The 23,871-nt window shown below is 43.3% G+C and overlaps 1 long non-coding RNA gene across 1 annotated transcript in view; it reads left to right on the forward strand.

Annotated features, from left to right (window-relative positions):
- The window catches only part of LOC142819263 (uncharacterized), a 39,900-nt gene that overhangs the window by 12,531 nt on the left and 3,498 nt on the right, over positions 1–23,871 (forward strand). The window contains exons 2-4 of the long non-coding RNA XR_012897089.1: positions 3,785–3,878; positions 5,445–5,586; positions 9,666–9,748. This is a non-coding gene — a long non-coding RNA (uncharacterized LOC142819263). The remainder of the gene's footprint in view (positions 1–3,784; positions 3,879–5,444; positions 5,587–9,665; positions 9,749–23,871) is intronic.

A 23,871-nucleotide genomic window follows, 5' to 3' on the forward strand; every position in this document is an offset into this window, starting at 1 on the left:
TGTACTTCATTGTTTCCTCCTGATAAGTTAGCATCAGCGGGAGGATGAGTAATAATAATGTAATGCTTTTCTGCCAAGCATGTTACATTATTTTTTAGGTAGTGTTCTTTGTGTGCATGACACCTACTACTCTCCCCCTTGTAAAGCTGATATTAATTAGCTTAATAAAATACTTAATATTTCAACCAACAATAGCTTTGAGGAACTTCAGGGGGAGATCATGAGAACAATTCGATTATTATTATATTGGCAGGTGCCAGAATGGAAATGAATAATGATAAGTATGTAGGAGCAGATGAATCTAACAGTGAAATATCGGCTTTACTAGTCAGGGGGTGGTTTCCTTTAGAATCATAGAATCCCAGGGCTGGAAGAGACCTCAGGAGGTCATCAAGTCCAGCCCCCTGCCCAAAGCAGGACCAACCCCAACTAAATCAACCCAGCCAGGGCTTTGTCAAGCCGGGACTTAAAAACCTCTAGGGATGGAGAGTCCACTACCTCCCTAGGTAACCCATCCCAGTGCTTCACCACCTTCCTAGTGAAATAGTTTTTCCTAATATCCAACCTAGACCTTTCCCACTGTAACTTGAGCTCATTGCTCCTTGTTTTGCCATCTGTCACTACTGAGAACAACTGGGGATCTTCACAGCTAAAAGTCTGAACCAAAGAGCCAGGCCTCTGTAGCTGGGGGGTTCTAGCAAGTGCAATTGATCAGGTCCCATTAGATTGGGTCAGGTTACAAGTGATTTCAGCATAGAGGAAGACCTGTAACACACACTCACCCATGGGTCACACTGTGACAATCTAGCCCTTAAATATGTGCTTTTTAAAAATGGCATTTAAAGCTACTTTGGGGGAGGGGAAGCGTGGGAGTGTAGGAGAGGCTGTAAGCCTGGAAACCCTCCAACATGTTCCTGCTACTTGCCTTCCTGAGGGTGAGACTGGGAGGAAGGTGATCAGAAGGAGAAGAAACACCGGGTTTGTCTACACTGCCCCTTCACCATGCTGCAACTTTCTGGCTCAGGGATGTGAAAAAAGACACCTTCCTCCCCACCAGTGCTGCAAGTTACAGCGCTGTAAAATGCCAGTGTAAACAGGCTCCCCATGCAGTTAGCTACTCCCCTGGTGGAGGTGGTTTACGTAGAGCGCTGGGAGAGCTCTCAGCCACTGCAGTCCTTCAAACATTAACATATAGACAAGCCACTGTTAAAATATATTTCAGCTTGTATTTTTTGTCATGTGACACTAAGGGGGAGAGGTAGATACACTGGAGGGCAGGGATAGGGTCCACAGTGGCGCAGACAAATTGGAGGATTGGGCTAAAAGAAATCTCATGAGGTTCAACAAGGACAAGTGCAGAGTCCTGCATTTGGGACAGAAGAATCCCAAGTAGGGATGCAAGGGAGCAGTCGACTACCCAATAAGCCCATGCTTATCGGCAGGGCTCACCAAGCGGCGGCAAGCCCTGCTCGCCAGCCGCGTGATTCTGCACTCTGCGCCCGCACTTCCGGGTTGTTACATTACATTATTTGTGGAGCCCTGCTTATCGGGTAGTCAAGGCAACTACTCGCCCCCCCCCCTTGCTGCCTCTGTCAGAGGCAGCAAACGGGGGGAAGCAGGAGCTGGAGGTGGGGGGGGGCTGGCTTAAAAGCTGGTTCCCCCCAGCCCAGTCTCTGTGGTGCAATGGTGGGGGAGCTGGGGAGTCAGAGCCGCAGCAGTCCCGGAGTCGGCTTGTGCCTCCCCGGGAGCTAACCCTGCTGTGGCTCTGCATTTTAAATGTAGTAAGAGCCCCGGTGGGATGATTTAGTTACGGTTGGTCCTGCTTTTAGCAGGGGGTTGAACTCGGTGATCTCCTGAGGTCTCTTGCAACCCTACAGTTCTATGATCTCTCTGGCTACCTCTAGGTTGGATATTGTGCAGCTTATTTTACACAATATTGTCACTTTGGGCAAAGAGCACAGATCAGCAATGACCATCTGGCATTATCAGTTTTCTCTCTTCATACTACGCAGGGGGCTTTTCCCTTTTCATGTTGCCCAGGGGGAATCTCCAAAGTTAGTACACATCATCTGTAACCGAGAAAAGCAAAATACATATTTTCTGTCGCTGCTGTGAAGGAATCTATGTGCACAGAAAATACAGATTATGTATCCGGATACTACAGCTCATGCTGTGTTGATGGCAAAGTTATGCATTGTGAAGGAAAAGAAAGCAAAATCAAATAATGTACGGTGTGCCATCGCTTCAGGGAATTGCCTACTCTGTTTCTGGCGGTTTTGGGCATAGATATGCATATGGCAACCTCACATAACATTTCATAACGTTCTAGGTTTTTAAGGACCAGAAGGACCATCTTCTAGTCTGACTAGCTGCACAACACAGACCACAGAATTTCACCCAGTGATTCCTGCATTAAGCCACAAAACTTGTGGTTGAACTGATGATCTGTTCCAAAAAGACATCAAGCCTTTATTTAACGATCCCAAGTGACTGAGAGTTAAGCCATCCCAATGGTTAATTACCCTCAGTAGTATCAATTTGCATCTTATTTCCAGTTGCTCTTTGAGCAAATAAAAAGTTTATTTTTCCACAGAGCTCTATGGAAATTGGATACATATAGCTTGACTGGATATTCTGATGGAATCCTTCTGTAGAGCTGATGACTATACCAAATATAGTGCTCTCTTGAGAACCTCTGTGCTGCACATCAACTTCATTTCACTATCACGCCACCAAAATGACATATCCTAACACAAAAGGCCTGATTCTAATTTAAAGCAAGAACAGTGTAAAGGGGTCTTCAAGTAGGCATAAATTACACTGACACCTATTTTAAGGCCTCTTTATTCTGCCAGATAGGCCATGAATGTAAATGGAAATGGTTTTATTATTATTATTGCTTGAAATAAAGCTGCATTCCACACATCAAAATGCAATCTTGGTTCTGGACGTTATTAGGAACCACAGCAGGGCAGCATTGCCTTGGCTGAGAAAGAGCATTTTCCTTGAAAATAGATAGACAGTTACTTTGTATTTGAAGATTAAAAATAAAGCAAGCTGAGTGTATGAAGGAATGTAGATGGAGCCACAGAAATTAAAATAGAATATATTTATCTACGATTGACATGGATTGGCAAAGTCTCTATTTGCAACCTTAGGCTATGTCTACACTGCACAGTTATTTCGGAATAAGCTATTCCGGAATAGTCATTCCAAAATAGCACGTCTATGCTGCAGGGAAGCCTCAAAATAAGTCCCTAATGTGGACGTGCTATCTCGATTTAGAGCCCCAGGAGGAATAACTTAGAATGGCTCTGGTGAGGGGCTATTTTGAAATAGCAGCAGTTAGAGCGTCTACACACGCCTTATTTCGAAATAGCTATTTTGGAATAGGCATTATTCTTCCGAGAATGAGGTTTACAGAAGTCGGAAGAAGTTGTCCGTTATTTCAAAATTATTTCAAAATAACGGAATTGCTGTGTAGACGCTTGCATAGTTGTCAGAATAACAGCAATTATTCCAAAATAACTTTGCTCTATAGACACACCCTTAGAGATCGAGAAAGGCACCTCAGAAGTAAGAGGCAATACTAGGGTGCCGTTGAAAATCCAACTGGACAACTAGATTGCTACAATCACTTAACTTCTATGAAGATGCACTGAAAAAATAAATAAAATGGACTCTTCATTTTCCCGGTGTCAATAAAGTTCCCTTACAAGTGATTATGTTTGTATACTATATTCTAACAGTGTGTAACATTTCAAATGACTTTTGCCCTTATCAGGGGAAGCAAATGTCTGAATTCTGCTGAAATCTTTCCAGCTTTATATTGTTTGTGACATTGGGACCGCATGTGGCAGCATACCGGTCAACTTGGGGTAAGTGGTTTCCCGAGTTATCAAAGGCCAAGGGGCTGATTTTTTGCTCATTTAAAAAACTTTTACATCACTGTATCTCCATTCTTTTCCATGTTGATTCTCCTGTTTTACATGGGTGCAAGCAAGTGGGAATCAGGTAGTAAACCTTGCCATATATCTAGGCAGTAACATTGACTCAACTCGCAGAAATGCAAAAAATGTAAGACCTGATCCTCAGCTGGTCTGAAGTGGAGCTACACTGATTTACATTTGGTGAGAATCTGGCTCATAAAGTGTGAAATTAACATTGGCGACCTTTTTCTTGATCTGGATACAGGATCTCTAAATCTCTTTCACTGTAAAATATTTGTAAGAAATTCCAATCAGTAAGACAGCCCCTCAGCTAGTAACCTAGCTCCACTAACTTTGGTGGAGCCAGTGGTACTGGTTTCCACCAATTGAGGATCTGGCTGAGGGTTCAAGAGTTTAAGAAAATTATTCGGATGATGAAAATTGCTCATGGCCACACTTTCAAAGCTGGCTTCTAATTTTAGGTGCTTTCATTTTTTGGTGTCCAGTATGAGAATTCCTAGGAGCTGATCTTCAGAGAAATGGCGAGCATTTACAATGCTAACTGGAGTTAAGAGGAGTGATGATTTCTTAGCACCTCTGTGAACCAATCCAGAAGGCCCTTACTCCAGTGGCACAAAGTGCCTCCCTCCCACCTTGTTAAAAAATTTCCATTGGGAATGGAGCTGCTACGGTGCCTGGCAATGTTCCCTCTAATCTTTTCCATCCATGTGCAGAATACATTTTATGGGCACCCAGGAATGTGCAAACGAGCACCACCAGTAGAAACAACCAAAAACCGCTATGTGTGGGTGCTCTACTAATCAGCTGGGTGGCATCTGAATTTCTCTTGAGTGGCTGCCCAAGCACCTAGCTTAAAGGGAACACTGGTGCCCAGGGAATCACAGGGGGAAAGACGGCATGACTGGAGCACCTCTATGATTTGTTCATATCCAGTTGCTGGAAGACGCTTTTAGAGTGGATGTGACTTATTGCTTCTAATAAACCTTTGGCTTAAACATAGCCTTACTGTGTGGCTACGTCTACACTATGATTTTTCTCGGCAAAAAATATGCTAATGAGGGACTCATCTGCATGAGCCACGATCTCATTTGCATATTTTCTGCCGATCTGTTTTTTCACTAGGGTTTTTGTGCAAAAATAAGCAGTGTGGACATTTCCTTTTTGTGTAAAAACCCCTTTTCCTGCAAGATCCTTATGCCAGAAAAGGAGGTATATGAATCTTATGGGAAAAAGGGTTTTTGTGCAAAAAGGAAACGTCCACACTGCTTGTTTTTGCACAAAAACCCTAGCGAAAAAACTGATCGGCAGAAAATATGCAAATGAGATCATGACTCTGGCAAATGAGTACCTCATTAGCATATTTTTTGCCAAGAAAATGCGTAGTGTAGACATAGCTAGTGTAATAAACCTTTCGCTTAAACATAGCCTTTTTCCAAAATGTTTTTTTTTAAATTGATGTATAAAAACAAAAGCAAATAAAATGCCAATCTTTAGTTCACAGCTATCTGCAGTGGATGGATTTCCAGAGCTGGATCCCCCCCGCTCCATTTCCTAGCTGGAGAGACAACTGAAGGTCTGAGTTGCTCATGCTATGGTGATGGGGACCCACAGAAGAACGAAATATCCAAGTATCAGGGTAAATATCAGAACAACAGGGTAGGTGGACAGCTGTTTTGAGTCTGCATGTCACAATTTCTAAAAACTTCTCATTAGACATGGCTGCAACTCCTATGGTGCCCTGTGGATCAAGGCGATGTTCTTAAAGAGGCTTTCAGAGCTTTCTCCTGTATGTTTGCCTTCATCAGCTGTGTACTAAAAACGATGCCAGTTAACTGACAGGAGCCCTTTGAAGTTTCAAGAAGCCGGATCTATTTCCCGCCGCTGCCACCACCATTTGGCCAAAAAAAAAAAAAAAAAAAAATTGAGATATTTATATGAACTTCTGATTTTCTAAACAGTTTGATCTTTAGGGTTAATCTTATAAGCAGCTCAGCAAAAATGAAAGGTGATTGAGGAAAATGGTCATGTCACAAGCACAAATTTCAGAAGCTTATTTTCAGCAGAAATGGGGGATCTGTTTGTGAACACCCTGGCTGCTGTCTAATTAGCGTCGGAGTTGGACTGTGATAGAAGAAATGATGTCAGTGATGAGAAGACCTTTTTGTAAACTTCACAGCCATGTTCAGTCAATGCACGTGTATTTGTGCTGAGTGCTCAGGGTAAATGGATCTTGACTAAGGTTTTCTTTACAACTGTAATAACAAGCCTTTTTCTTTTAACAAAAGCTAAGATTCTGGAGAACAAAATGTCAGAGAGGGACTGGTGCAGCATGCAGGCATGTGCTGACTGTTTGGCTATGTCTACACTACCACGTTATTTCAAAATAAGCTATTTTGAATTAATAACTCCCAAAATAACTATTTTGAAATAAGCTTATTCCTCTTACAAGCAGGAGTCATCATTTTGAAATAACAAGCCCAGTATTTTTGAAATAACTGGCTTGGTAGTGTAGATGCTCATCTTGTTATTGTGAAATAAAGGGATTAATTTTTAAATAATTCCTCAGTGTAGATATGCCCTTTCTGAGCTGTGCCTGAGACTGCAGTGTGTTTGTGACTCTCTTTAGGAAGCGTTCAACCCTTTAGGGTATGGCAAATAAAAAGGACACAAAAAAGGCCAGGAGGTGAATTGGCACCTGTCTTTCAACAGCAAATCTGTTCATAAATAAAAATATGAGGGACACAACCAACGTGTTATATGGAAACAAACTGTATTTCCATAACTAAGGAAATTCGCATAGCAAATTTTTGTTAATTAATCAAAGAATAGAAATACAGAGCTGGAAGGAATATCATCTAAGTTAAGGCGGGGAATTTAAAGATAAAAAAAGTCTGGAAATCCTCATTTCACTGAATTTCTTAACTCACTCACTGTAGGTAAATATGACAATATGCCCATTCATTACATAATCATTAAGGAAAGCTGTGTGGCTGGCTTACTTGATGGCAGGTTTCTTCTTTCTTTTGTATAGACAAATAACTTTGATAAAGAGCCAGTGATGTAAAAATGTCTCTTATTTACTGCAGGAAACTTTTCTGAGGGAGGCAGTGTAACTTTTCTATCCTAATAGGCAAAGTTTCAGTGTTTATCCTCCCAATACCAGTCCCTGTTCTTTAAACTTGGTCTATTCTAGTATTTCTCCCATGGTAACCCAAGAGTATACAGGATGTTAAGGAAGCCCTCAAAAGTTTGCAATTTAGGGTTCCCATGCAAAAAGTGGACTGGAGAAGTCTTGGAAGCTGTCTCCATTCACTAGTCACAGAAAGGCAAGGGGAGGAGGCCACTGACTAATTATGTATTTCAACAAAGTACAATGCAAATTTTAATTTGGTTCAAGAGCCGATGAAAGATTTTGCCAGTTTTTTAATTCTCAGAGTCAGTATTCTTTTTCCTAATTGCAATTTTCTTTTCATTCTAATTCATATTGCAATTTGGGAGAGTCACGTTTGTAGAGGAATAGCGCTAGACATATCTTTCTATCCCACATACATAGCAGTGACTGTAGCTATGTGATAAATTGTTGGACTGTGTGATAAATCGTGCTGCCACATTATACCCTGACCACTAATCCATCACCCCACTGTTTTTTTCTTACATTCCAAAATCCTTCAGCAGCTTCAAATAACATTTTACTGGGAGTGTGTCTGTATGTGGGGCCTGGAGGCGAGGGGAAGGGAATCCCTCCAATTAACCTGGTACAACATATTTCCTCCTTTTGCCCAGTTGTAACATTTCCCCTCCAAAACCGTGTTTTAGACCAACTTTGGAATACAGAAAAGGACATTCTGCATTAGATAGAGCCTGCTTTGTCAGATATTCTGCATGTGACAGGGGAAATTATCACATGCTTCATGTGTTTTCTCAGTTCTTATTAAAGTGACAGGGTTAAGATTTGCTGTTTTGTGGCTCTGCAGAGCCAGAAATGGGAGGTACCCATTGGAAATAAAAGATTCCCAGCCTCTCATCTCACCCAGTGACACTTTCAAGCTGCTCTAGAAAAGACCCAAAACACCAAAAATTTATTGTATGACATCTGTGTGGAGAAACCAATGTTATTTTGAGAGCCATTTCAAAGGTATTCATTTTAATTTATTGTTTTCTCTGAGCCCTGAACCACTATATAGTACTCAGGAAAGTCTGGTTTTACAAGGGGTAAGCTCATTACAATTTCTAGAACTCAGTAAATCTTTACTAAACAATGAATATTGCCACACAAGCCCCCTTTTAATTCTCCTGAGCTGTGCATCTGTATTTAGATATCTAAGGGTATGTCTACACTAGCCCCTAGTTCGAACTAGGGAGGCTAATGTAGGCATTCGAAGTGTAGCCATGGGCAGTTAGTTTGGACTAAGGGGATTTAAAAATGGCACCTGGTCGGGAAGATGCAAATAAAGCCCGGGATATTTAAATCCCGGGCTTCATTTGCGACTTCGAATGCCTATATTAGCCTCCCTAATTTGAACTAGGGGGCTAGTGTAAACATACGCTAAGTGACAAGCCTGAGTAGCAAACTTCCATGTTAGATTTGGGTTTGAATTGCAATATTCAGAGTTGGTTGAAATTTTAGTTACAATTGTAACGACATTTTAAATTTTGAAAAATATATAGAGCGATTATAATTCATTTGTTGGACATTTTTCTTCCAACTGTGCTGCTGGTTGACTTCAAAATTTTGAATGTTAAATTTCTGGGGGAAATGGGGATTTTTTAAAATATTGTTTTCAGTAAAAACTCCTCTCCCCCTTTTTGGTTTTCTTGGAACTTGACTAAATTTCCACAGCATTTGGAGTGGAATGGAGTGGTCTTGGATCCAAGGGCTCTTCTTGTGCCTCAGGTTATGTCCACACTTACCAGTGATCAGCACTGTGGCAATCAAACTATCGGGGTCGATTTAGCAGGTCTAGTAGACCTGTAGAATTGACCACGGATCACTCTCCCATCCGCTCTAGAAGCCACTGGAACAAGATACGTTAGGTAAGTCAAAGGGAGAGTCTGGTGTCAACCCAGTGTGAAGTAGACACCACAGTAAATCAACCTAAGTAACGTCATCTCCAGCTATTTTATTCACGTAGCTACAGTGCGTAATTTTGGGCAACTTAGTCTTGTTGTGTAGACCAGGCCTCAGTTTAATTGAAGGTCTTCTGATAAGCCTTTAATTATAAGAACTAACTGCGGCAGGAGTAAGACACACTGTGACTAGAAATTAACACCTAAAATAACTGATTCTGTACCACTGAAGGCAATGAGAGTTTTTTCTAGTAACATCATTAGGCAAAGGACAAAGTCCAGAGAGATTAAGCTTTCAAATATCATCTTGCTTCTGAAGAAAGGCATCCCAACGGCCAACCCTAGTGACAGAATAAATGTTATTTTCTTGCAGAGGTAAAATCTAGCTTGTTTTCCATTTCTACAGAGAAGAAGCGTATTGATTTTTCTTCACTTCTGATTGTTCACATTACTGGTTTGTTTCTAAATAATTGACACGGAGATCATTCATTTTACTGCACCAACATATTTTATGGGTCTTTTTGTTTTGTTTTGTATTCACAGCTATACATCATATCGATCACATTTTACAAACTGCAGTCTTCGCATGGGAAAAATTATTCTTCCACATTTGCCCCCCACCCAATTACTTTAATGCTTGTCTTTCAGCTTCCTCACTGGGAAATCTGAGACAAGTTTCAAACAAATCTCTAAGCGAAGACCAGAAAATGTCAATGAGAGAAAACAAACTGGTAAGTCCATAGAACTGAAAGCAGTGTTTAGTGGCGACAGAGGTGCTAGAAATTCTCAAATAGGGTACGTCTATTAGGGATGTACAATTTTGATTATTTGGATTGCATCGACTATTTGATTAGTCAATAAGGGCGCTTCCACCTTTGAAGAGTAACAACAGCCCCAGGGCTTTTGCTACACTTCAAGTGCAAAAGCACTGCAGGGAGCATGGGGAGCAGTAAGTTCCCAGCTGAGCCTGGGAGACATGCAGCACTGCAACTTTGAAAAGCCGCATACAGCCTGGGCCAGCTGGGGACTGGCCCCAGGCTGCATGCGGCATTTCGAAGCGGTAATGCTGCATGGAACCTGGGGTCTGCCACAGGCTCCACAGTGCACTGCCACTTCGAAGCACCTCCTCCTCTCCCCTCGTCCCTTGCTGCCTCTTTCTGATAGAGGCAGCAAAGGGGAGGGGAGAAAGCAACTAGTCGACTAGTCTGTTGACTATATGATAAGCATTTGCTTATCGGAAGTCAACTAGTCGTTCACATCCGTAATGTCTACACTTGCACTTGATTGACAAAACTACTCCCCTAGGAGAGATAGTTTTGCCACCACAAGTGAAAGTGTAAATTCCATTACCACCACCAGTCACTTTGGAAATGGGCTTTAATTGTAGCAAGGGAGGTTTAAATTGGACATTAGGAAAAAGTTCCTGTCATAGGCTATGTCTACACTTGAACCCTCTTTCGAGAGAGGGATGCAAATGAAGACATTCGAAATTGCAAAAGAAGCCAGGATTGAAAGATCCTGCACTGCATTTGCATAATCACATTATGGCGCTATTTCAAAATAAAACACACTGTGTAGACGATTATTTCAAGAGAAGGATTTTCTCTCAAAATAGCATCTACACTGCGTCTGTTATTTCGAAATAGTGTGATTTTGAAATAGTGCCATAACGTGATTATGCAAATGAAGCACAGGATATGTAAGTCTAGGCTTCATTTGCAGTTTTGAATGTCTTCATTTGCATCCCTCTCTAGAAAGAGGGTGCAAGTGTAGACATACCCACAGTGGTTGAGCACTGGAATAAGTTGCCTAGGGAGGTTATGGAATCTTCATCAGTGGAGATATTTAAGAGCAGGTTAGATAACCATCTATCAGGGATGATCTAAATCAGGGTGGGCAATCATTTGGGGGGGGGGAACGCTTCACAAATTTTGGTATGTGGTTGCAGGTCGACTCTGGATCCCCAGAAAGGGAGGGCCTCAGGTGGAAGGGGTGGGGCTGCGGCTACAGAGAGAGAGAGAGAGAGAGAGAGAGAGAGAGTGTGTGTGTGTGTGTGGGAGTGAAAGAGGGATACTTTGTGTGAAAGAGACAGGCTTTCTGACACACTGTCTAGAGTGCAGGCTTCTTTAGGAAGAAGCTTTTCTGAAAGAGATCTTCCAAAAAAGCTTCTTCCGAAAGAGGGAATCTAGACAGCAAAAGCGCATTGAAAGAGCGATCTGCTTTTTCGACAGACAGCGTCCACACTGAATGGACACTATCTCGCATTTAAGCTATGATTACTATGGATGGAGTCCACCAGGGCACTTGTGCCTTTTCCTCTTCTTTCGAACGAACTCCCTCTTCCCTGGTCACACGCGCCTTTTTCCGAAAAAGCTCTTTTGGAAAAAAGGCTTCGTCCGCGTAGAAAGAGGTTTACCCTCTGTTCTTTCGATTTTTTTTTTCGAAAGAACATGATTGCAGTGTGGACATAAGTGAAGTTTTTTTCAGAAAAACATTAGTTTTTCCAAAAAAACTCTGCAGTGTAGACATACCCACAGGCTGAGTGTGTGTGGCACAGAGACTGGGAGAGTGTGGTAGGGTTGCCAGGTGTCCGGTATTAAACCGGATATTCCTTTTTTGGGCCCTCTGTCTGGTAAAAAAATTCAGAAAATACCAGACATGGTCATGGCCATGACAGCATCCCTTGAAGAACCCACCCTGCATTTTAAAGTGCTACTGGGGACCAACTGAAAGCAGATGGGCTATTTCACCAGCCCAAGACAGAGCCAATACCAGGCCCAGGCACAAGTTATTGTTCAAACACACACACAAATCAACAATAGGTTACCGTTCTCAGAGGCTTTTCCCTTGCCTCCCTCAGTGCCAGAAAGGGAACACAGCCTTCCCTTAAATAGCCAGCTGGGATCTCCTGCTTAACTCTCTCCTGCCTGTTTCACCCTCTCCCACCAAATGGCATGCATCAGTACAGCTTGCTAGCCCTTTAGGTTAGAAAGAGAAATTATTATTCGTGCTAAAGTACTCAAGCAGGATCAGGGCCCCATTATGCCAGGCACTGTACAAACACACAGTAAGAGCCAGTGCATGCATCTTAGACTCTCAGTTAACACAAATGGAAAAATGGAATTGGGAATATCACTAATAGGATTGGTCAAACAGTCCTGGTGTACATTAGGGAGTTATTTTGAAATAACTCCTCTTATTTTGAAATAACAAGCAGAGTGTCCACACTACCAAGCCTGTTATTTTGAAATTAAGTGCTGGTTATTTCAAAATAATAACTCCTGCTTTCCTCGGGAATAACACTAATTTTTTTGTAACATCTCATTATTTAGTTGTGCTCCCTTCTCCCTTTGTTTGATTTATCCACTTGATGTCTATAGTCTTACACTGAGCCTATAATTTCTTTGGGGGCAGTAGGTACTGTTTTTTTGTTATGTGTATGTATAGCTTCTGGCACAACGGGACCCTGGCCTCTGAGTGCAGTTACTTCTACTCCCAATAATTAATATAATAAAACATGGTGAGTGTTCTCTGCTTTTCTCACCTCTACTACCAGAAAGGGTTCAAAGGAGAGGAAGCAAGATCCCAAATATATTTCCTCCATTGTAATCAATGTGAAGGTGAACTATGTGTATCCTAGAAGAACCCAGCTCCACTTTTGCAGGAAAGCTGCAGCAGCTGGATAAACATTCTACATTTAAATATCTGCAGATTATCAGCAGTGATGACCAGGAAAATAAACTGCTGCTGATTCACTGTGTTATACAAAATCGATTCACGCCTTAGGCACAGCTCCGGGCTACAAGATATTTTTACGAGATTTAAAATGTGAAAGCATCAGCTTGCAAGGCAACTGCGAAAAGCATAAAAGGCAGAACCATCCTCGCCTGAGAGCTTGTTATAAATCTGGACTGAAAAGTATGTTAATCAATGGTAGTGACTCTAAATTGAAGTGGAAGGGTCTGTCACGTTGCCATTTCTAGACATTTATGCATTATTTTTTTTTCCTCCAAGAGCTACTAATAGGCCTTTCTCAGGGAAACAGAAAATAGGCTGTACAATATATGTTTCATTACAATGTCTGTCAGTCAGATCTTCTCTTGTCAATCGACAGGAGGTATCTATGGAAATAGTCTTCACTTGTGTAATATGGATTGAATTGACGAGCTGCCCTGCCAGTTCCACCTACCTATTTCTACCTTATAGGACACGTGGAAGTGCTTCATAAACAAAGAACATTACTTCTATTCAACAGCTACTTGTACATTCCTCAAAAAGGTTCGAATAGATGACCTCTCAATTCTATGAGGCTACTTGTGCGAATAATTTCCATTATGCTAGCCAGTTAACCAGCCCTTGCCAATAAAATCTCATGGCAGATGACCCTCGTAGGGCTAGGTGGCAGGATCCCACAGCCATGGCGGGCTGGTGGTGGAATGCAACAGCCATGACAGGGTGGCAGTCTAGGCAGGAGGACCTAAATTAAAACTGTTAATAGTTAATCATGATCATTTAATTGATTAACCGTTTTAACATCCTAATTCCTATCAAAGTGGGATTTCATTAGCACTCATGAATAGAATCATAAAACACTAGAACTGGAAGGGACCTTGAGCGTCAGCAAGTCCTGTCCCCTGCCCTCCTGGAAGAATCAAGCACCATCATTCTAGATCATCCATGATAGATGTTTGTCTAACCTGCTCTTAAATATCTTCAATGATGGAGATTCCACAACCTCCCTAGGCAATTTATTCCAGTGCTTAACCATCCTGACATATAACAAAAGGTTCTTGTGTACGCAGAAGTGTGACATTGAATATGAACCTGAGAGTTAATGGATTGATTAGCGAGGAGACTGATAAAAGGTGAATCAAGCAGGGGCAACCATTTGCACAGTGTTTGCGTAAGAGCTGAGAAATGTTCATGAGACCTGTTTAAGAAACATGATATTTATGTGTATTCCCTCGGCTAATGATAATATTAATAAAAGGCCTTTGAGGAAGGAAGAAAACCTGGGCACATAAATCACTGAGCTAGAATGCAGGGAATCTGGGATTCATTTCTGGCTCTGCCACAATTCAGGCACTCCGAGTTATGAACATCCCATTTACGAACATCTGCACAGGTCAACTACTGCCATCACCCCAGCATTGATTGTCCCTGCCTTTGACATCTCTGGGTCCTTAGCCACTCCTGACCCATGTCTCTTCTGGGGACAGTGTCTGTTAATATGGCCCCACTCCTGGCCCAAGAAGCAGGCCCAAGGCCAAGAAGAGGCAAGGGGCCTTACTCAGTCCCTCTCTGGTTCAGCCCCCACCCTAACTTTGACCCTATTCCCTGGGTCCTGGCAGTTCCTCTGTAGATGCCCTCTGTTCCCACAAGCCAAACAAATCCTTCACCCCCTTTTCCCTCTCACCAGGTGGGCTCTCTGCAGGACTTGCCCCTTCTGCTGCTCTGGGGGAGGCTCCCTTCTCCCAGCCCAATAGGGACAATCCCTTCTTATACGTCCGAACCTTCTGCAGGTGTATCAAGCTCGCTGTTCTGGTGCCCTACTGCTGGCCTTCTTCCCATGCTCTTTGTGACTCCTGAATTCTCTCCTTAGGAGTTTCAACGGGGCCCGTTGTTCCTCCACCAGCTGCCCCAACCATTCATGCAGGGTCCATTGTGCCTCCCAGAGTCTCTCTTGAATCTCCTGGGTCTCTCATACCCGGGATTCTCTCTAACCCCATAGGTCTTCAGCCCCCTTCTGCTGGGGAAGTGATGCTGAGATCCAACCAGAGACCACAAGGTGCGTCTGCAAAGAACCCTCCTGTATATTCTGGGTCTATCTTTCCCACCTTCGCTTACTCAGTCCTTACTCAGCACAGTTCACCTCCACACCCATCCCCTTGTTTCGGGGTGGACCACAACTGCCCACATTCTCCACCACGTGTAACAGGGCAGGCACTCACTGCCACAGGCACCTCCGGCTAGTCACTCAAATTAGCTTATTCAGCCCTGAAGCGCTCCCTTTCAGCTGGTGTCTCACCCACAGTCACCTATTTTTTTCGCCACCTCTGGGTACTGCCCTATCATGGTGCCTCCACACTCTGGGGTCCTCCTGCTCTGGGAGCTCCTAACCCCCTCTGCCCACTTTGCCTCAATGACCCACTACCAGTCTTCAGCTAGCACCTGCCTCAGGGACAAACTGCAGTCTGAAATGGCCACTCATCATTGGTAAGGTTTGTGGACCTGCTGCCTTTGCCTATCCTGGCGGCCTCCCTGCTGCCCTAGTAGTCTCAGGCTTTGCTTCAGGTCCTGCAGCTTGGGAGCTTGCCTGGCCAGAGATTCATTAGCTCTGCCGCCCTTTCCTCAGCCCTGCCCTAAGTCAGGAAGCCTCCAGCTTCTCTTGCAGTTAGGTCCCTCCTGAGCCAAGCTGGAGCAAGAATGAGTCTGACTCCACTCCTCCCAGGGCCGGCCTTACCATGAGGTGAACTGAGGTGGCCACCTCAGGTACCAGACTGTGGGGGAAGGGCACCACTAGGACCCAGAGTGTAGAAAATTGTGTCTGCTGCTGGTGCATATATATTCTCTCTGCTCTAGATGCACAGAGATGGTGGAGTGCTGTGCTGGAGGAAGGAGGACACAAGAGACCTTTCAAAGTTTTGGCCCAAGCGAGGGGGAATGGGGGCGTCATTTGAGCTCCCTGCCTCAGGTGCCAAAATGTTGTGAGCTGGCCCTAACTCCTCCAGGAGTCTTTATTTATACCAGCCCATTTATATGGACCCTAGTCGGTTCATACTAGTCACAGCTGCTGGCTCCATAGCTCCAACTCTCTTCTGGGCTGGGTTTTAACCCTTAAAGGGCCAGTGTGGGGCAGACGCCCAGTCACACTCCCCTAGTGTAGACCGGGACTAAGTGAGGAATATTGCCGACCAACTCTCATGGTTCTGGTATGAGTTTTACAATATTTTGTGCCTGACTTACAGCCTCAACTCCTCAAGTCCAATAAATATGTGAGAATCTCAGTTTTGATTTATAGCAAAGTATGACAGCAGTCCTCGCGACTGCAGAGAAAGGCTTGAAAATACTGCGTAAGCACTCCAAAAAGACTCCACAATTAAAAAGAATCTCACATATTTTGTTTTTAAAATATAATGCTGCTTCACCGGGCCTCTTAATTTTGGGGGCTGAACATCTGCTTTTTCCTTTGAATGCTTGGGGCTGGTACTCCCGAGTGGATGCCAAATGTTTTCATTTTGATCTAGTCGCATTTTACGCTCCCTTTGCACAGCCAAATATGCCTGGACAAAGGATACACTTTAGAGAATCAATCCCAAATGCTTCTTCAGCAAGCCACCATACCAAATAAATAAACAAACAAAAAATGCACTCAGAAGAAAGGAATTGTCAGTGGAATCAAACATACAGCCTTGGAACAGTTAAACGAAGGCCAAGTCAACACTGGTGGAGAAAATCAATACAAGATGTGCAGCTGGAGTCCACATACCTTGTGTTGATTTTCTGGAGTGGCCCTACAGCCAGAGTTTCAGAAACACTCCAATCGATTTCCCTCGCGAGGAGTACCATGGTCAATGGGGACACCAGCAGCATTTGATTTAGCGGATCTTTATTAGACCTGCTAAATCGAACCCTGGAAGATCGACCGCTGCAGCATAAATCTTCCAGTAAGTGGAGAGGTGGCCTTACTGTAGTGATTAAACTGAGAATATAGAGTTCATTAACGTATGACTAATATCAGCAAAAACCCATCTCCTATCTAGGGAAACGTGTCTTTGTCATAGGTTACAGACTGAACATAATCAATTACAGGGAGAAAAGGGTGTTGATGGGAAATGAGGGCAGCTTCAAATATACAGTATATCTTATCTGAAATTCATGAGCCAATGCAGATTTTACAGTAAAATTGCTGCTCCTTTTCACAGAAGTGAAAATAATGGAGCTTTTCCCACTTTTGCAAAGCAAACCAACCAACCAACCAACCAACCAACCAACCAATATTGCTTCTCGCTGGTATGGTTTTGTGGGGAATTTAAAGAATAATAATAATGGACAAGTCTCAGAAGGGAAGCTGTGTTATTCTGTATCTGCAAAAACAAGGAGTCCTATGGCACTTTAAAGACTAACAGATTTATTTGAGCATCAGTTTTCATGGGCAAAAACCAGTTTGTTGGATGCAAGGATCATAACGGAAACACTACAAAGCACAAGACTTGTGACAGAATCACAAGAGTTGGCCACATCATTTTTCTGTAATGTTATTTCTTCTAGACTCTTTAGCATTGCACCCCACCTACTTGGCATATGTTCTCCAACTCCACTGCCACAAAACAGCGCCATCCTTTATCCCACATACGCCTATACGGATTCTCCTTTGAAGTCTAATGGTTGTCTTGCCCAATAGGGATCTGATTCAAAATCCTTTGAAGTCAATGCGAGTCTTTCATTTGAAATCAGTGGAAATGTTCCTACTGACTTCAAAGGACTTTGGATCTAGGCCCAAGATTTTCCATCAATATGTTAATACAAACCCTTCTATTAGCTTTTCTCATGAGAAGTAACAATCATTGAACAACATCTTCTCAGTGGTGCTGGCTGAGCTAACCATCACACAGTTGACTTCACTTAATTTACATAATGCAGTCCTATTGGTTGAAATGCCACAAACTATGAGACCATGACTTCACTGATTCAACAGCATACTTTAACAGTGAGATAACTATCACACAATAGCTACTTTGCTCTAAAATCCCAAGAGACGACAAATTTGAACCTAGGACCTTAGTGTAGGAGCCTCTACTGCCTGAGCTAAAAGCCAGCTGGTGCTCAGCTTAGGCTGTGGAGCTCCCTTGTTCTTATCTCTTGCTATAATTGGTCTAAGTGCCACTACATGGGATAGCGAACCACACTAGGGCTATGTCTAGACTACAAAGATAAACCGGAAAAAGAAATGCAATTTGCAGTACAGAAATTGTGTATCTTTTCCCAATTTACTTCTGAAAGAGGCTCTTTGAAATTTGGCCCATCTACATGTGGCCACATTTCAGAAAAAAAAATCCTTCTTCCGGTACATCCCTTCTTTCTCGTAAAACCAAGTTTACAGGGATGCTGACAAAACGTGTCCACTTTTACGACATTTTTTTCAGAAAAGCAGATGCATTCCTTGAAAAACTCTGCAGTCTAGATGTATCCCAGGTGTGTGGGTTACAAAGACACTTGTAATGTTTCTCTCTGTGAAGCTGCCATTATGCCATTCTAGCTGTGGTTGGCCTTGCCTTATTACCTTACAGTATAACTAATATGCCCTCTCTCCGTATTTGTTCAAAAACACACTTATTTTTCTTTGCAGTGAAGATTGCCTGAATTATCATGCCATCTTAGACTTCTTTCCATTTCCTGGATGTCTCCTTTCATTGCAATATTGCCACAGACATGAAACAAATATTTTTCTTGTTTCATCACAGTCTGATGGCAGGAAGAATAATTTGTTTATCCACAAGATAGATCCTGCATAGGAACATGTCTGTTATGAAAGCTTCCCAGTCTAATTTTCGTCTGCTGGGAACTAATGATCAAAACTAAAAAATGATAAAGAAAGAAGTTTTCATGTTCAAAGTCCCATCGCTACGCCGAGTGCATCAGAATGATACAGCAGCATCATTTTTGCTGTTATGAACATGATGTCCTATGGACAGATGTCCATTAAGTATGAATTCCTTGTCTCGGCTAAGGAATGACTCTCTGTGGAAACATGAAGGGAGCACCCTTTAACGAACCGCAGGCTTGCAGAGGAAGGAATTTGCAGGAAAGGTGGAAACGTACATTACGAAGCATAAGAAGGAGATGTGGCCCAGCTTGATCACCGAGATAAATCCATTTAAAGCAATGACATTACAACAGGGATGAATTTGACCTACTATAAAAAAGATCACAGCACAGGGGGGAAAAAAAGCATGTGTGGTCTCTGAGTAATAGTTGCCAAAAAATCTAAGTAACTTAGGAGCTTAAATCCCATGGACTCTCAATGAAGCCTAGGCTCCGCAGCTACTGAGGTGTCAGTCCTCAACGTAGCCTGCTCCAAGTGCATGTTCTAACAATTTCCAAACTTGGAAGACAAACAATTGAGAGGAGGATTAAAAAAAGGCAGAAAAGAAAGAAATGAAATTAGACAGAGGGAAAGAAACTCATTTAGATAGAAAACGAAGATGAGCCGACTATTAAAAAGAAAGTGAGTTCTCTGACTCTGGAAAGGAAATGGCTAAATCTATAATAGGCGAATTACTTAAAGCACTTAATGAAACTGTCTGTATGAAAATACATTCATCAGCAATTGACAGAGAGATAAAATGCGAGTCTGAAAATAAATAGAGGTTTTTAAAAGAAATTAGATAATACCCTGGAATGCCACAGCTCTCGCTTTCTTTTTGAAATTTCTCTATTTCTCTCTTCTTGTACAGTCACTGTCAAACTCCCTGAAGATTAGTGCCTTAATGTGCACCTCACTTCACGTGCCCTTGCTGGAGGTGTGTACAGGGGAATTGACAGCTTCCACAGGCCCCTGTTCAAGGTGTGGGCGGGCCCTGTTCCACGTCTTGGAAGGGGCAGGTCTTCAGGCAGAAGGGGTGGGGCTGGGAGCAGCCACCCCTCCATGCCTCACTGATCATAGCACCAGGCCCCTCCCACAAGCCCTCAGAGCTTTGCAGAGCAGCGCCCCGGTGGCAATTTAAAGAGGTCCGATGCTTCAGCTGCTCCCACTGCTGCAGTAGCCGTGGTGGCAGCCAAGAGTCTCAGGACCCTTTGAATCGCTGTGCGCCAGGGCAACTACCCCCTTTCCTCCCTCCCCATTGGCTGGTCTGCAGGCCAATCACTTTAGTAATCCTGCTAGGAAAAAAACCCACGCGGACGGAAATCCGCAGAATCTGGCAGCCCTGTGTGTGGGCGACAGTAAACAAAATGTCTCCTGGGCCACAAGTCGTCCACCATTGCTCTTGAAAGATTATCTCCTTTTCTGCATCAGTGCTATCACACCCGTTCTCACAGAGTCAGTGCCTTGAGTTCATGGGTAAGGTGAACTAAACCCTCCTTGTGTTCAATTACACAAGAGCAAAGGTGCAGAAATCTTGTACTGTACATGCCGCTTCTACACTAGGAAGCGTGAGCAGGGTGCAGAAGAGGGCATAGATAATATGTAACTTTTCCACGGGCGGCAAAATGCTCAGGTGTTTGGAGGACTAGGGACCCGGCTTCAATCCAGCAAAGCCCTGAAGCAAGCACTTCACTGTATGCATGCGAGGAGTCTAATGAAACCTATAATAGGCTGGCTTGAGGCCATAATGTGCACAAGCTCCCTCCCTGCCTTGGTCCTCTGTGGATGCTACTCCTACCTCACTATATAAGGGTATGTCTACACTACCCTCCTAGTTCGAACTAGGAGGGTAATGTATGCATACCGCACTTGCTAATGAAGCCCGGGATTTGAATTTCCCGGGCTTCATTAGCATAAGCGGGGAGCCGCCATTTTTAAATCCCCGCTGCTTCGAACCCCGTGTAGCGCGGCTACACGGGGCTCGAACTAGGTAGTTCGGACTAGGGTCCTATTCCGAACTACCTAGTTCGAGCCCCGTGTAGCCACGCTACACGGGGTTCGAAGCAGCGGGGATTTAAAAATGGCGGCTCCCCGCTTATGCTAATGAAGCCCGGGAAATTCAAATCCCGGGCTTCATTAGCAAGTGCGGTATGCATACATTACCCTCCTAGTTCGAACTAGGAGGGTAGTGTAGACATACCCCAAGTTACTGGAAACCTAGATATTGGATAGGAGATTTTGGCTCTTAGTATATTTTTCTTGGGAGTGGAGGTCATGAAAAAGCATTTCTGTTCCTCAGCCAATATTCTTTTGCTCGTACAGCTTTCCCCAGCCAGTTAAGAGAACTGCACCAATTAAAGGGAGAAATGAATTGCATACATGAATGGGCCAGTGAATAGGGCACTGGACTGAGAGACCTAGATGCTATTCCTGTCCCTGCCACTGACTCGCTGTGTGGCCTTGGTCAACTCACTTAACTGCCGTGCACATCTGTCCCACTATTTTGCTATTTCAAAATAGAAGTAGTGTGTCTGCTCCACTGCTGCTATTTCAAAATAGCTCCTCCCGTAGGCCATTGAAAGTAATTACTTCCTGGGGCTCTAAGTTGAGGTAGCGTGTCCACATTAGGGGAGCCTGCTTTGGACTAAATTTTGAAGCTTCTCTGTAGCGTGGAAACACTATTTCGACATAATTATTTTGGGAGTTATTATTCCGAAATAACTTATTTCAAAATACTCTTGCAGTGTAGACACACCCTTCTCGTTTTCCTGTCCTGTTGTGAATGGGCCAAATGGGCTGGAGCTATGCTGATACGTACCAGTTGAGTATCTGGCCCCTAATTTTGGTATTTACACTGTTTATGCTGCGAGGGCAGGGGGAAAGATAACCAGCTGCTGCTAGCTTGTATCAGGTTGTAACTTTATTGTTGGAAAAAAGTTACAAACTTGTCTGTTATCGAATGTAAACTCCCCTCAGAAATAGTTTCCACTTGAAATAGATGGGTCTATTTACAGTGCCTTCTTGCATTATTGTTTCACTGATATATAGTGATGATGCATAAGTTAGATTTCACCAGGCTGAGACAATCTGTGCTTCAGAAGAATTCATCTCCTCCATTATTGATGTTCTGTCAGCAACAGTGTCCTAATATTCTCTCCAGAGAAACTAATGATACGGACAAAACGCACTGAACTGCTGTTCCCTTCACAACATCCAGATAAAGACAGCAGTTCTGTTTGCAAGGAGCATTATTGTATGATGACAAACTGTTATCAGTTTCTTCTCTTTTTTATTAATATAAGAAGAGAGTTGGCACTTTCCCCCAATTAACTTTTGGAAACGTGATCTGGTAGTTGTACTTTGGTCACTTTGTGTGGATATAGTTTGACTGGAAGAGATACCGCACCGTTTGTTGTATCAGTTACTACACCACTTCCATCGACTTCTCTGGGAAGTCGATCGGGCTCACAGAGCATGGTGAAAGCAGAATATAAACTTTAACTTTTTGTGTTACTCTTCCTGAAAGTTTCCCTTTGTTCCCATAACTTCACACAATAAGGGTTGGATGGCTGGTGTGCGGAGAACACAGCCTTTCATACCTGACAAGTATTGTCTGATGGGTTCCTCATCAGTCTGTTTGTATCTGTTGCCTTTTGTCTTCTATATAGATTGTAAGCTCCTTGGAGCAGGGACTGGTCTTTTGTTCTGTGTTTGTACAGCACCTTGCATAAGTCCTGGTCCATGATTGCCTAGGCACTCTTGTAATGTAAACAAATAAATACCAACCTGCTTTTGTATAAGGAAGAAAATGGTACCAGAACTTTGCATGTGGCTTATTCAAGCCCTGTATGTAGGTGTAGCAATCAATAGTCAGAACGTCTAGCAGTGAAAGAGACAAACTACTGGTAAAAGAAGGAACATATCAGGGATTAGCACTGAGCCTTTTCTTGTTTATCCTTGTCCCAGATATGCTCACAAGGAACATTCAGAAGATGGCATGCTGGGGACATGCTGCAGGTGATATCATACTATGCAGCAAGGAGAAAAAGAGACTAGAGGAGGCTCTTGAAAAGCGGAGGGATGTTTTGAAGAGACACAGGTTGAAGAGACGTGGGTCCCAAATAAGCAGAGGAGAAGGACTGTATAAAGTATATAACTTCAATAATGTGAACACTGAAGAATTCTCCTTGAAACTAGAGGCATGTCTACACAGCAAAGAAAAACCCATGGCTGGCACATGCCAGCCAACTTGAAAGGCCCTGCAAGCTTGAGTCGCCTGGCATGAGCCAGCTGCCAGTGTTTGGTTGGTGCCTATGTAGACACACTCCAGATGGGCAACCAGTACTGAAGCCACAAAGCTTTCAGGATCTGGCTTTCAGAAGCTAGGGAACTGGAGAAATAACAATGAGAATTTGCTGGTTTGGTTAAGGCTGATGTTATGACAGTGGACACAGCATGATTTTTTTTCTCCAAAATTCAGTTTTGTGCAGTAATCCTGTATATTCCAGCAAGCTGAATGAGATCAGACTGATTTAGTATGTAACTGTCAGTGAAGCTTTGGTGTTTCGGTAGGTGAAACAGTTCAAAAGCTGGTGAAAGTTGGACCTCTCTGGTCTGGAACCCTTGAGACCTGACCAGTCCTGAACCAGGGAGTTTGCTGGACTAAGGGAGGTCCAGGCTAGCCCCTGAAGTCTCCCCAGGCTACTGAACTCCCCTACTGAACTTTGGCCCTCACTCCTAATCTCTCATCCTGGCCCCCCACCTGCCAGTCCAGCAGGGCTCCTGGCCTCAGCAGGGCCTGGTGGCTAGCTCTCCTGCCATTAGGTCTCTCAGGCCCAGGAACATCTGTTGTCCTGCTGGAAGCATGGATGTTGCTGGACCAGAGACTCCCAGTTTAGAGAGGTTCAACCTCTGTATTCTTATTCTGAGTAAGTACCTCAGCCTGACAGTAGAGGGCACTATGTGATGGTTGAGACATAGTTAAGATGATGATCACTTGTAGGTTCTCAAGGTTTCATAACATTGCACATTTTCCATCTTGCACTGACTCATGCTGTGTTTCACCCCAGACATAGCTACCTTTTAGAAATTGGCAGAGGGATTTCTGAAAGTTTGTAGTATGTTTGTGAAGTGTTTTGACAAAGAGAGATGTTATGCATTAATGAGGATTATTGTGATTGTGATTACTAAAATGGTAAAGATCTGCCATGGACATGACTCACAAAATAGACAAATTTGCTCTGCACAGGAAGTTGCTGAGAGATGAAC

Source organism: Pelodiscus sinensis, chromosome 21, assembly GCF_049634645.1.
Source record: "Pelodiscus sinensis isolate JC-2024 chromosome 21, ASM4963464v1, whole genome shotgun sequence".
NCBI classification, from domain to species: Eukaryota; Metazoa; Chordata; order Testudines; family Trionychidae; genus Pelodiscus; species Pelodiscus sinensis.